This window comes from Chiloscyllium punctatum, chromosome 7 (genome assembly GCF_047496795.1).
Source record: "Chiloscyllium punctatum isolate Juve2018m chromosome 7, sChiPun1.3, whole genome shotgun sequence".
In the NCBI taxonomy this organism is placed as follows: domain Eukaryota; kingdom Metazoa; phylum Chordata; class Chondrichthyes; order Orectolobiformes; family Hemiscylliidae; genus Chiloscyllium; species Chiloscyllium punctatum.
This window is the reverse complement of record NC_092745.1, coordinates 108,900,728-108,916,117: the sequence shown is the minus strand read 5'-3', so window position 1 is coordinate 108,916,117 and position 15,390 is coordinate 108,900,728. Positions and strand designations below refer to the sequence as shown.

Genomic DNA, 15,390 nt, shown 5'->3' with positions numbered 1-15,390 from the left:
AGGCCCTTAAGTGTGCAATTAAAGCTTCTGATATTTACCCATGTGAAAACCTTAAAGGCAAACAAAGACACATACTGGCTGTTGAAGAGGGAGGCATGTGGTCCCTCGTCAGATATTCCACTTCTGATTGATGGATTGAGTACCAGGAAGGACAGAGTCATGAAACCAAAACTGCTGACTCCACACAGGATTTCCAACATCCTCAGATAAGGGGTATGATAGTTCTGTCTCCAGTTTTCTGGAATACTGCAGCTCCAATGACACACAAGAAACTTGACACCATCTAGAACAATATAACCCATTTGACTGTCATTCCATCCATCACCTCAAACATCCAATCCTTCTGTTACAGGCATATACTCCAAACTTATGATCTCTACCAGACAGATGGAAAAGAGCAGCTGTCCACAAGAAAATTGTTACTCCAAGTTCCTTCCAAATAATGCACTTATAAATAGATGGCCATTCCTTATGAAGGGCTTTTGCCAGAAATGTTGATTTTTCCTGCTCCTTGGATGCTGCCTGACCTGCTGTGCTTTTCCAGCAACACTCTAATCTTAATTGCTTCATCATCACACAGCCAAAATCCTGCAAGTCACCGGTGCTGTGGAAACACCCACAATCAAAAGCACAGCAGAGGCTCAAGATGTCAGGTTCGTGGACTCAGAGGCACAGCCCATGTGTACATTTACTATAGGTAGATTCGTATCGGTTGGGGAATTAATAGTTATGGGGAGAGGATAGGAAAGTGGGTGTGAGGAATGTCGGATCAGCCATGATCCCACTGAAAAGTGTATCAGAGTCAAGGGGCTGAATGGCCTTTTCCTGTTCCAATAATTGTCTTAAGGAGGTTCCCTACCATTTTGACAAGGGCAGTCAGACATGGCTAGAAAAGACTTGCCTTACCAGCGATATCCATATTCTATATTAAGGACAGTACAGATGTAATCAGTTCTAATCTTTGTAATGACAGCCACAGAATTACTTTCAAGTGTGGTTACTGCAGTTATATGGTAAACAAGACAGGCAATGTGCACACAACTGCGCCTCACAAACAGCGAATGCATTTTTTTCAAAAGATTAGATTCATTACAGTATGGAAACAGGCCCTTCAGCCCAACAAGTCCACACTGACCCTCCGAAGAGTAACCCACCCAGATCCATTTCCCTACCCTATACTTACCTTTGACTAATACACCTACCACTATGCACAATTGAGCATGGCCAATTCACCTGACCTGCACATCTTTGGACTGTGGGAGGAAACCGGAGCACCGGGAGGAAACACACGCAGACACTGGGAGAAAGTGCAAATTCCACACAGACAGTCACCCGAGGCTGGAATCAAATTCAGGATCCTGGCGCTGTGAGGCAGCAGTGCTCACCACTGAGCTACCGTGCTGCCCCAAAAGGCCCATTAAAAAATATAGATCCATTTCATGAGCTAAACTTTGTGAAACAAGCACAACAAATAATATGATGGGAGGTAATGTTGAAGAACTGAATGAGAATAAGAGACATATACAATTTGCACTAGTATAGTAAGAATGCATTTCCCTGATGAAGTCAGAGAATTTAGCTTCAGTATTATTATGCCTTACTGCATCACTTACTTGCGACTCTAACTTCGTAGGTTTCTGTGCATTCAGCCACTAATTTATTTAATCCTAGATCATTTTAATTAACAAACTCTTCTGGTTCATTTAATCTCTGCCTGGAACAAGCTCAATTCTCTTTCAACCTTAGCTTTTGCTATTTCTACAGCTTTCACCAGTTATGCTATCCACTTTTATCAAACACATAGCAAACGTTGCAGTGGTATTAAAATTCATTTGTCAATTTTCTACCCACTTACTATTTTCTGTAACACCTTTTTATAAATAAACAGCCGTTTTCTCTAGATTGTGCCCAAATACCCTTAATTTGAATAAATTTGTGACCGTGGGGCTTTCAGTGTGAGATAATTATTGCAAATGAAAGGCAATGCAGATCTAATCAGTACTAATCTTTATAATGACAATTTCAAGTGTGGTTACTGCAGTTATATGGTGAACATGGCAACAAATTTGTGCATAACTCAGTCCTACAAAAAGCAGAGAAGATGGATATCTGGTATTTAGTTTGGTAGTATTGAGGTATAAATATTAGCTAGTTCATTAAGAAAAATGTCCACTTCAACTTTGAATAGTGCCATATGGTAAATGGACCCAGTTACAAACTGTTACACCTCACTGGGTAGCACAATGGATATCAAGCCCCACCATTCCTAAAGTCATTGCAAAAATTAAAAATTTTATCGAAGTTTGTACAAGTCCCCAAAATACCTGTCAGATAGACTCAGGTTAACAGAAAACACAGACCAGGTTTTTATACTTTGCAAGAGCTCCGATTTATTGCAAATAAGGAGATTCTAACCACAGGTAAACAACTATGTGATGTCAGCATTTATTTCTATTAGAGAAAATGCTAACCTCCTTTGAAAACCCCCCCAACACATACATACAGACTGACACAGACAGACAAAAAACATTGGTATTATGGATAGAGGAGGAAAACATACCAGGGAATCAGTTCAGTTATGCTTGTCCTTTTCTTTCCCCAAGTCCTTTAGTTATCTGAGCTTTTCCTTCAGGTTCTTTCACTTCACCAGATGCAGAGCAATTGGTTCGCAAATTATAAAGTCTCTGATGTGATTAAAATCAATTGCTTAAAGTGAGGATTTGATAGGGTAAATGCAAAATGATTGCTTCTCTATGTGAGAAACCAGAAAATATAAACACAGATTAAGGGGTCTCACACTTAAGACAGAGATGTACAGCATGGAAATGGATCCTTGTGTCCAACTTGTCCATGCCAACTGGATATCCCAACCTAATCTAGTCCCGTTTGCCAACACTTGGCACATATCCCTCTAAACCCTTCCTATTCACATACCCATCCAGGTGCCTTTTAAATGTGGTAAATGTACCAGCCTCTACCACTTCCTCTGGCAGCTCAGTCCATACATACACCACCTTCTGTGTGGAAAAAGTTGTCCCTTAGATCCCTTTTATACCTTTCACTTCTCACCTGTACTTATGGCCTCTAGTTCTGGACTCCCTCATCCCAGGGAAAAGTTTTTGTCTATTTACCCTATCCATGCCCCTTTTGATTTTAAAAACCTCTATAAGGTCACCCCTCAGCCTCCAACATTCCAGGGAAAGCATCCCCAGCCTATTCAGCCTCTCCCAATAGCTCAGATCCTCCAACTCTGGCCCTCTCAGATGGTTGTGAATCTGTGGAATTCGTTTCTGTAGAGGGCTCTTAAGGCTGGGTCATGAAGTATAATAAAAAGAGGTATTTAATCAGTATGGGAATCAGGATTATGGGGAAAAAAGGCAAACAAGTGGAGTTGAGGATTATCAGTAGCTTGATCTTGTTGAATGGTGGAGCAGAATCAATGGATTGAATGGACAAATTCTGCTCCTATTTCTGATAGTTTCATGGTATAACTGGTGGAAGATGATAACTGGCTTTTACACACACACACACACACACACACACACAAAACGGTGGCTCGGTGGTTAACCACTGTACTGGGTTCAAATCCAGTCTTGAGCAACTGTCTTTTTGGAGTTTGCACGTTCTCCCCATGTCTGCGAGAGTTTCCTCTGGGTTCCTCCCACAATCCAAACTTGTGCAGGTTCGGGGAATTGACCATACTAAATTGCTCGTAGTTTTCAGAAATGTGAAGGTTAGGTGCATGAGTCTGGGGTAAATGTAGGGGAGTGGGTCTGGGTTGGATACTCTTCAGAGGGTCAATGTGGACCTATTGGGCCGAAGGTCTGTTTCTACACAGTTGGGATTCTAATTCTAACACCATCTCCCTTCCAGCGCTCAGACAGCTTCTCACTCCTATTGGTCATACCCCAAAGCTATTCAGTTACCAGTAAGCATTCAGAAAGTTTGTCTGGCTGATGACCTTTGACATCCACAACTAGTCACAATTCCACAAATCTCACTTGTGTACACATCTTAATGCTGGGCTTTCATCTCTTTGAGTTTCTCCCACTGCTTTTGACTCAACAGAGTAAACATTTCTGACAATATGTTTGAATAACATGTTTATTTTCAAAAGAACAGCAATTCTTTCCTCAGTCCTTTGTTGTAAAATAGTCCGTTTCCCAATTTGGTCCACAATCAACATTAAAGCAAAATAAAAAAATGTGGCCTTCGCACAAACAAAAGCAACCTTCAACTCTTTCAGAGTCATGCTGAAGCCTCGGCCTAGATCATATGTTTATATCCTGGAGTCACATTCTTAAAACTTTCAATCACATTATTTTTTAGGACACACCAGTGCAATAATATGAAACTGAACCTAAAACCTAAAGCTAATTTGGCTATTCCTTGTTATTATTAATTCTCTGTGGTATTTTAAGGCCACTTACATACGAAAAACAAAGAATTGAGCCCTGAATAACACAGGGTTAGTGCTTAGTGAAGTATAGCAGTTCCCAAACTTCAGAAACCAGCTAAAAATTAATTGTCCCAAACATACTGCTTCTAGATCTTGTGGCTTGTTTTTGCTCTAAACATCATTTCAATGGATGGATAATTTTTAATGCTATGCTTTTGACTATTCCCATAAGCTATTCTCAGTCTCATTACTTGGGCTGTTCTATTTGAATTTAATTGAGCTATTAAGAGTGCTTACAAGGTGCTTTTATATTTAATGCTGGAACTTACAGCACAGAAACAAACCATTCTACATAACCGTTACCTGCAATCTCAATGACTCTACATGAATAGGAAGGGTTTGGAGGGATATGGGCCGGGTGCTGGCAGGTGGGACGAGATTGGGTTGGGATATCTGGTCGGCATGGACGGGTTGGACTGAAGGGTCTGCTTCCATGCTGTACATCTCTATGACCTTAACTGTTTATGTTCTATACAAGCCTCCACCTAGTCCAGTTGCTTATTACCTGCATAATGCTATGTACTTTTATTCCTCATATCTACCTTAACTACTAAGTGGCAGTATGTTCTGCAATCTCAACACTTTGCGTCAAGAGTTTCTTCCTAAATTCTGTATTTCACCTGCTTTAGGAATCTCCATGCAGTTTCCATAGTGATTCTTTCATCTATGATCCTTGTTCTGAACTTATTCACAAATGGAAACAGACATCACAACACTGGAATCATTTGGACTTCTTTATTTGGTGCTACAAGTACCCTCAGACCTCTAAAATGGTATCCATTTGGATTGGTTCAGGCTTGGAGGGTCAAAGAGCCTGTTCCTGGGCTGTAAGTTTTCTTTGTTCTTTGTTCAGACTGCAATGCTGTCCTTAACCAATACTGCCACCCCTTATCTTTTCCTCCCTTTTCTATCTTTTCTGAACACCTTGTACCCAGGAATATTTAGCACCCAGTTGTGCCCTTTTTTGAGCCAGCTGTTATCACCACAGCTATTTCCACAATGTAATTTGGGAGTAAATTTGCACAATGTTCTATTAGTGGTGCAATGAACGGGCATGGAAATAAAAACACAGAACAGGCAGATCATGACATTAAACAGCAATTCAATACTGCAGCTAAATCCCTCAATTAACCTCATGCATATCTAAACAAGTGTTCTTGGCAGGGATCACAGAACCAGAAAATTGCTATGGTGCAGAAGTAGGCCATTTGGCCCATTAAGACTGCACTGGTTCTATTATCTCGTGCCTTTCCCCTTGACCCTTGCGCATCATTTCTCTCCAAATGACCATGCAATGCCCTTTGAATGCCTCAATTGAACCCACCTCCACCACATCTTCTACTACATTCCATATCCGAACTACTCACATATGAAGAAGCTTTTTCTTTGGGAATATTGTACTATGGGAACCAGAAGAGAATAGTAGAGGTGCACAAAATATTTGGAGAGACAGGTAGCATGAGCATAAATAATGATAAATAGATAAACTCAGAGGGAGAAAGCAAGAAATCTAATTCAGGATCACTGTGCATTTGTGTGAATGCATGGAGAATTGTTAATGAGATTGAGGAGTTAATGGCTCAGATTACATTGTGGAAATAGCTGTGGTGATAACAGCTGGCTCAAAAAAGGGCACAACTGGGTGCTAAATATTCCTGGGTACAAGGTGTTCAGAAAAGATAGAAAAGGGAGGAAAAGATAAGGGGTGGCAGTATTGGTTAAGGACAGCATTGCAGTCTGAACAAAGAACAAAGAAAACTTACAGCCCAGGAACAGGCTCTTTGACCCTCCAAGCCTGAACCAATCCAAATCTACTGTCTAAACCTGTTGCCCAATTCCTAAGTATCTGTATCCCTCTGCTCCCCAACTACTCATGCAATTTTCCAGACGCATCTTAACTGAATCTACCTTGCCTGCCTCTACTACCTCTGCTGGCAACGCGTTCCAGGCACCTACCACCCACTGTGTAAAGTACTTGCCGCATGTAGACTTTTCACCTCTCACCTTGAAAGCGTGACCTCTCGTTATTGAATCCTTCACCCTGGGAAAAAGCTTATCTCTATCTACCCTGTCTGCATACTTCATGATTTTGTAGCCCTCAATCAGGTCCCCCCTCAATCTCCTTTTTTCTAATGAAAACAAACCTAACCTAATCAACCTCTCTTCATGGCTAGCACCTTCATACCAGGTAACATCTTCGTAAACCTTGTCTGGTGAAAGAAAGCATCCCAGCAGGTTCAAGAACAGAATTAAATTGATTCGAGCTGAAGAACAAAAAGGTTCAATTGCATTGGTTAGTGTGATCCATAGAATACCAATTAATGGGTAGCATGTAGAGGAACTAGAGAGAGATGCCAATGATATAGAGTAATGATAATTCCGGATTTTAATTACCCAAATATAGACTGGCTTGCAGGTAGCTACAAACAGCAAGCATTTCAAGATTGTGCCTGGGAGAATTTCTTACAGCAGTATGTGTTCAGTCCAACAAGAAAGTTGCTCGCGGACATGGATGTTTTTGGAATACAGCATTACTTGTAGGAACGAAGAGAGGCCACTCCGAGCAGGATAAGCCACTGGAAGAAGGAATGAGGACCACTGAAGAGAGAGGCCATATCCACTCAGAGGAACAGGTTACTCCCAGCAGAAGTGCAACTTCTGGTTTGCAAAGCTTCAGATCAATAAAGCTCGAACTATGTCATGAGCTGTTTTAGAAGCCTCAATGTAGTCCTAGTCAGAGAGTTAGCTTGTCTGTGTTTGTTGGGGGTGGTGGAGACAGTAATGGAGAGAATTATATCTGAAAAATACGCAGGAAATCACAGAAGGAATGATTTGCAACCTCATCGGTTCAATAAAAAATATGTTAAAGTGAAGATAGGAATGATACATTACTAGCATTGAATGTCTGTAAAGGATGCTTTTAGGGAAATGGATTGAATCTTTTTGTTGTTTATGGTAAGATCTTTCCAACTTGTCGAATATATAAAATGGTCTGTTCCTTTGCGTAATGAAAAACAGATAAACAGCCTCATGCAAATACATTCAGTGACTCACAACCACAGTAACCAAACTGCAAAATTAAAACTCATGAAGTTGGGTTTCACTCAGAGATTTCACCAGTCCAGAACTACCAAGTCCATAACACAATTAAATTTTAAGTGTGGAAAATATTATAACTGCAATTAAGCATCTTGAAGTTTGTAACACCAAATAGGCTGGGGCCCAGTCACTTTCAGAGGTTAACAGCTAGAAAGGTTGGGTCTTAAAGCAGCAAGTGAGTTTGCTGAGCTGGAGACATGGTGTCTACATTGCTTGCAGTAAATTGTTTTGTTTCGGAGCTGAAGCTAAGTCACTTTAAAACAAAATCAATGGGCTCTGAAAGTCTCTTCAAGCAATGCAAATGCTGCTGATTCCAGGCAGTTGACACAGTACAAGTCCCAAGAAACCTTTGATACTTTGTCCTAGCCGAGTGGGTGTAAGGAAATCCACAAGTAGTGCAATTGAGAATTGTTAGAGCTCAAAGAAAGCCCAGGCTAGCACCATCTTAGTGAAGCTGCCTGTCTGTGAAGGAGCTGATATTGTGAGTAGATGCTAGTGTGCAGCGTCAAGACTTCAGTGCAATGCAGTCTCAGGGGAAGCAATTGAAGTACCATCATGTTGTAACCATTGTGACAGTCCACAATGGAGATGCCTGTGAGGAAGTTCCAAGGCTAGATCTTTGAAAGTGGACAAATGTAAACACTTGTAAAAGAGACAGACTTCCAATGAGACTTGATGACTCACTGTGTGTCTAATATCTTGATGGGATGTTTTGACTGCATCAGATAATTAAAAGGTCAGGCTTTTGGATGTTCAACCACAAATTGTCTGTTAATTCACATTTGCCTCACATTACTTCAACTGTTGTTAGTGTCTGTTATGTACATATAATCATAGATTGTTTTACTTTTATTACTTTGTAAAATTTAATTTGTTCAAAACTCTCTAATCCTCCCCTTAAGTTTTGGCTCTAAGTACCAAAGACTTTACGCTTTGTTTACTTTCAACATAAGAAGTTATTGGTTCTGAACAGAATTATGGCATAAATATGGCAAGCATGTCTGCCATACTAAAGTATTTATAGCCAATGGCGTACTGCTGAAGTATGATGTCTTTGGTTGTGTCGCCATTTTGCATTTAACGTATCCCCATAAACAGCTCGGAGAAAATCATAAGATGATTATTATTGACCTAGTCAGGAAACTGGTGGAGAGAAAGGAAGAGGAGAATAGAATAATGTGCACATACTAATTGGCAGGGTGTGATTCATGGTGTACCACAAGAATTTGAGTTAGAGCCTCAAATGTTCACTGTAATTATTAGCTACTCAGATGATGTGATAGAAAGCACAAATCCAAACATGCCAAAGACACAATCATAGACAGCACTGTAAGTGGTATGGATGGATGCATCGAGCTAACATTGCCTTCAGAGTCAAATTGCCATGCAAAAGGAAACATTTTTGGCATTATTAAAAATGCCTAGACTTTTCCTGTCAGTAAAAGTAGTTTTCTCTGCAAGTTTGAAGACAACTCCATAGTTGGCAGTAATATTAATCAAGCTGGACAGTGATATTAATCCAGTAGAACAGTATGAAATCCATCACACAAGAAACAACCATAGTAATTGGTGGCTTTCAACCTTAACAAACTAAGATCGATTTCATAACAATTGCACGGAAATGCAAAACCTTCTTGAAAAGATTACTTGCTTGCCCTGATTAGATTAGATTACTTACAGTGTGGAAACAGGCCCTTCGGCCCAACAAGTCCACACCGCCCCGCCGAAGCGCAACCCACCCACACCCCTACATCTACCCCTTACCTAACACTATGGGCAATTTAACATGGCCAATTCACCTGACCTGCACATTTTTTTGGACTGTGGGAGGAAACCGGAGCACCCGGAGGAAACCCACGCAGACACGGGGAGAACGTGCAAACTCCACACAGTCAGTCGCCTGAGGCGGGAATTGAACCCGGGTTGCTGGCGCTGTGAGGCAGCAGTGCTAGCCACTGTGCCACCGTGATATTCTGAAGTTGCATAGAGGGAAGTCGGAAGCATTCTGCAGCGCAACCGGAGTCATCCAAAGCGATTTAATGGACAATGCTTATTGAAAGAATACAAATGTATGGAGATATGGAAGATAGATCCTGCTATGAGGCCCAAAGATCTGTATATGGATTTTACTACCATGTTTAGGCATTTCTAAAATCCACAAATGATGCAATCCTATTCATAGCTAAACAGTCCATCATGCACCAGTAGTCAGAAAAATGAGAGATCTGATTTGGTGAAATGCAAATATCTCCCATCAGGAAACGGAGGCCAAGACAGATGAATCAACAATCGATGAAGAGATGAATACAATTACAATACAATTAAAATCATACAAAGCTTTTGGGACTCCCTGGGATTCCAGCCAATGGTCTACTAAAAGGAGGTGCAATCCTTGATAGACTTATATATCTCTTCTGTGTATCTGTACTCTCTAGACTGGGGTATCATTCAAAGTTTCCCACAATTCTCCATCAACTGCACAAATGTTAGAAAAGGACAGGTCAAACAAAGTAGAGCTCTCTCCTCCCTATCTCCAATGGTGTTAAGGATGTACCTGGCACTGAAAATCTTTAATATATTTCATGACTCCAGACTCAGAGCAATGTGGTTAGCTTTCAACTGCCCTCTGGGCAATTAAGAATGGATAAAAAATGCTGGCCGAGTCAGCGATGCCCACATGGAAATAAAACAAAAGGCAAAGACACGCCTGATAAAGCATATCCCAACTTCTGAACAGACAGCGTCTCCTTCAACCTGTGACGATTACTGACACATACCAAAGCCACAAAAGGAGCTTATTGTGGAGTTTCTGATCCCTAACAATTATGCAGCCCATTGTAAACTCATTCTCTGAGACAACAAATTCCTTTGCTCTATTAATTTACAGAAACCTGTCGTGCTGTACTGAACGTAGCCCAAGAAAATTTCAATTTATTATAGATCAGTAAATTCAATTCAATAGAACGGTTTCTTGTTAGCATTAAGTCAAATGATACTTTTGTCCACAGGACGTATACAGTTGATTTGTCCGAGGTCACTGATGCCTTTAGCTGCCTTTCAAATCATGTCTGGCAAAAGCTTTCAGCACATCTACAAAAACTCAAGCATACAAAGTGATTGTCATCATTCTTTTCTTGATTGTGTCAGAGTCACAGGCTTTCATTCAGAAAATAAATACAACTGCTTAGCATTTCCATCATAGCTGTCTTCAATCTGTCATAAGCATCAAATGGTACGATTATGTCATAAACAATGGAGTCTTCAGAAGAGTCCATTTTTCCAGCAATCACTTGAAATCTCTACTCCTCTGGACATTGATCATACATGGAGGACTTCAGAATGCCAAACACATTGGTTAATGGTGAACTGTGTCTCAGTAATCAAGGTGGAAGTACAGCTCAGAAATGTTTCAAAGAAAAGCTGAAAAGAAAACTCAATCGAGCTGGCACTAGCCACTAACAGGACACTACCAGGGATGGCTGGTGTACAGCAACCAAGAAAGCAGCCTAGGAGTTTGGAACAAACGGATGCAATGCTGCTAACAAAAAATGGCACAGACAACGGAAGAATTCTGCTAACACAGAGCCTGGCCTAACCAAGAGTCCCTCAGCCCCAACTACTCAGGAACCTGCAGATCGAGATTGTCGTTCTCAGTCACTAATAATCACATGAAGTACCATAGAGAATAGGCCTCCCATGTTCTTTGCCTGCAAAGAGTCTGCACATGGAAGCATAAAACGACAACAAAATATCAATAATCAGTATGTAATTATAGTGAAAAATTAGTAAGGTGAATGGAATGTTAGCTTTTCTTGCAAGGGGATTTATTTGCCTGACAAATTTATTACAACTCTTTTAGGTGGTAACAAACATGTTAGATAAAAGGGAGACAGTGGGTATAAAGTATGAATTTGCTGAAGGCTTTTGGTATATACAATATAATATAATAAGTGCCCATGCTGTTGAGGTAATGGATTAGTATTTTTTAGCATTAGCTGACTGATCAAAGATAGATTTGAGAAAAGGGGGGCAACTTCATGAATGGTGGATGTGTCCTTTGGAATATTCTTTGTATATTGAAATATCCCCTTAAAGATCTGCCGTTTCTTTTCTATTGATCTAATTTGGCAATTCACTGAGATAGCTCTTCTTCCATGCCCTTTTAATTGCCTTACACTTAAGTTATTTTAGAAAGAAACAGCCTTGGAACCTTTCCTTTCTCCCTCAAACTAAGCCTCCCTCAATCAATCATATTATTACCACTTTTACATATGGTTATCTTCACTATGAAATCATCTTATCTTGAAAATTGCTGAAAAAATACATTTCGTCAAAACTCTATCTTACACTCATCAGGACAATTTAAGGGGAAACCAATATTTATACCATGCTGATCGTTTTTTACCTGGACACTGATTGTTGGTGGTGTTCCCATGAAAATAGCACCAGTTAATGATGTTTGACAACTTCTGTTCTGAACTGGCCAATACTTTGCCAGTTTCTGTTCATATTTTAAACCAGTAGTGGCATTTCCCTGAGAAATGAACCAGCAAATGTCTAAAAGCTATTTGTTGATTTAAACCATGCGCAGTGCATGTACATGTTCTTTTTTTGACTGCAAATTGTTTTAAAATATGTAAAATCCAATACACAACTGTGCCACACTTAGCACAATACCAGGTTTCATAGAGACACTCTCTGGTTGACACCAGATCATTCCGTTCTAAGAAATGCTCCCAACATCATTCCATGGACTCATCTAGTCCAACTTTGCCCATCTCACTTTTCCAATCTACATGGAAATTAAAATCTACGAGGATTATATCAGGTCTTTCTGACAAACTCTCACTATTTCTTCCTTTAAATTCCACCTTATGTTGGAGACCTGCCACAAATGACTTCTTGCCTTTCTCATTTCTATCTCCACCCAAACCATTTTCACATCCTGGATTTTGAATTTGGTCACCCCTCACTTTATTTTATACTATAATTGACTAACAGCTCCAGCAAACCACCATTTTCTAGTTTCTTGTCCTTGTCTAAATGACATGTATGCTTCACAATTCAGGTTCCAATCCATGTATTCTGTATTGGCTAGCAAATCACACTTATTTCTATTTGCAATGTCAGTTTATCTGTTTGTTTTAAGTGTCATGTGCATTCAGATATAGAGTCTTTAGTTGTAAGTTTTTATTCTTCTTATAGCCTCTAGCTTTATTTGTTAATTTACTCTTAGTCTTGTACTTTCTATCTGTTCCTGTCAAGGTCCATTTATCATTCTGATATTAATATCTTTCTCTTTGCTTTGTGTCTACACTTCAACTTACTATTTCTTCCCAAATTTGATCCCTTGTCCATACTGGGTAGTTTACAAGCCTTTGTACTTCTCTAGTGATGCAGCTCATAAACCACAGCCACTGGTCACAGCACAGATAGATGTCATCACAGTAATACAGATCCCATTCTTCCCAACACTGGTGTCAGTACCTTACGAACCTGAATCCACATGAGTTTGTACTCCACATCTTAATTTCTCTAATCTGATTTAGCCTCTGCCAAATGGCAACTGATGTTAGAACACAGTTAATTTTAAGCTTGAGATAGATAACGTTTTGTTAACCAAAGACATTAAGCGACATGAGGCTGATGCAGGTCAAATCCAATATCTCACATCTGGACAGCTGAAAAACTGCATTGTTCAAAAACTGGCCATTTCTTTTCTCACAGTGGAGCAGAACTTGACCCACCTGAACTAACTCAGTCACATGACATGACCCACATAAAAGCACCCAAATGACTAATAAAATGCATAAAACTATGCAGGTTAAAAGAAAATATATGCTTTCATACAGGTAGTGGCAATGATACCCTGTGAAGGACAACACATTTAATCATGTCAAAAGAAAACATCAGTGGCCACACATAAAGGAAACAGCCAAGAAACTGGAATTATTGCTGAAATTAAATAGAGATATGTCAATGCCAAAACTGGGTAATGAGTATGAGGTGGATACCTCAGAATCAGTAATGACATGTAAAAAGAAATTGGCAACCAAAAAACACTGCATGAACCAGAATATGATGAGATAGACAGCATAATGGAGTGGATGAGACAGAGAGAGTGTGAGAGGGTGCCATTGACTAGGCTGCTGCTGGTCAGGCAAGCCAAGATTTCAATACCAAAGTAAATATTTCAACTCCCAACAAATTCAGTTCAACTTGGTTAACCAAATTTAAAAAGAGTCATGGAATAAAGCAATTAATACAGGATCAATAGGGTGGTTACTAGGACCTTAAACTTGTGAGTCGGTGGGGTGGGGTGGGGGCGGGAGAGGGAAAGGGAAAGCGACAGGGAGTATGGAGTCAAGTAGAAAGATAAGCAGCAGGTTGGCATGTGTGCAGGGTTTAAGTTCAAGGCAGACTAGGAATGAAGCAAAAAAGGACAATTTAGGACATATCACTAGAGATGTTGGAAATCATGAGCATAAGAAAATTAGCATTAAGGTGCTTTACCTGAATGCTCATAGTATTTGTAATAAAGTAGATGAATTGACAGCACAAATCATCATGAATGATTATGATGTGGTAGGCATCACAGAGACATGGTTCTGGGGGGTTCAGGACTGGCAGTTAAACATCCAAGGATTTACAACTAATAGAAAAGACAGGAAATGGGCAGAGGAGGCAGTGTTACCTTGTTACTTAAGAATGAAATTAAATCTATGACACTGAATGTCATAAGAGCAGAGGATGTGGAGTCTGTGTGGGTGGAGTTGAGGAACCACAAAGGCAAAAATGCCATAATGAGATTTATGTACAGACCTCCTAACAGTCGTCAGGACTTGGAGTGCAGGATCTACAGGGAAATAGATAGGGCATGTCAGAAAGACAAGGTCACGGTGATCATGGGGGACTTCAATAAGCAGGGGACTGGGTGAATAATGTTGCCAGTGGATCCGAAGAAAGGGAATGCTTACAGGATGGCATTTTGGAACAACTTGTAATGGAGCCACAAGGAAGCAAGCTATTCTGGACTTAGTGCTATGTAATGAGCCAGACTTTATAAAAGATCTTAAAGTAAGGGAACACTTAGGACGCAGCGATCATAATAAGGTAGAGTTTAGTCTGCAGTTTGAAAGAGTGAAGGCGAAATCGAATGTAATAGTGTTACAGTTAAATAAAGGTAATTACAGGGGCATGAGAGAGGACTTGTAGAAAATCGACTGGAGGCAGAGCCCAGTGGGAAAGACAGTAGAGCAACAATGGCAGGAGTTTCTAGGTATAATTGAGGACACTGTACAGAGGGGGAGGCGATTAGACAGTCATGGCTGACAAAGGAAGTCAGGAAATGTATCAAAGAAAAGGAGAGAGCCTATAAATGGCCAAGAGCACTGGGAAATCAGAAGATTGGGAAGGCTACAAAAACAAACAGAGGATAACAAAGAGAGAAAGAAGGAAGGAGAGGATCAAATATGAAGGTAGGCTAGCCAGTAATATTAGAAATGATTGGAAATGTTTCTTTCGATGCATAAGAAACAAACGAGAGGCAAATGTAGCATTGGGTAGCTCCAAATTGATGCAGGAAGGCTAGTGCTGGGAGATAAGGAAGTAGCTGAAGAACTTAATTAGTATTTTGTGTCAGCCTTCTCAGTGGAAGACATGTGTAATATCCCAACAATTAAGGAGAGTCAGGGGCAGAGTTGAGTATGGTAGCCATTACAAAAGAGAAAGCGCTAGAAAAGCTAAAAGGTCTAAAAATTGATAGATCTCCTGCTCCCGATGGGCTACATCCTAGAGTTCTGAGGGAGGTGGCTGAAGAAATAGTGGAGGCT

The 15,390-nt window shown here is 40.2% G+C and overlaps 1 protein-coding gene across 1 annotated transcript in view; it reads right to left on the bottom strand.

Moving 5' to 3' along the window:
- Nucleotides 1-15,390, bottom strand: part of LOC140480029 (AP-1 complex subunit mu-1-like) — a 72,963-nt gene that overhangs the window by 53,619 nt on the left and 3,954 nt on the right. The window lies entirely within an intron of this gene.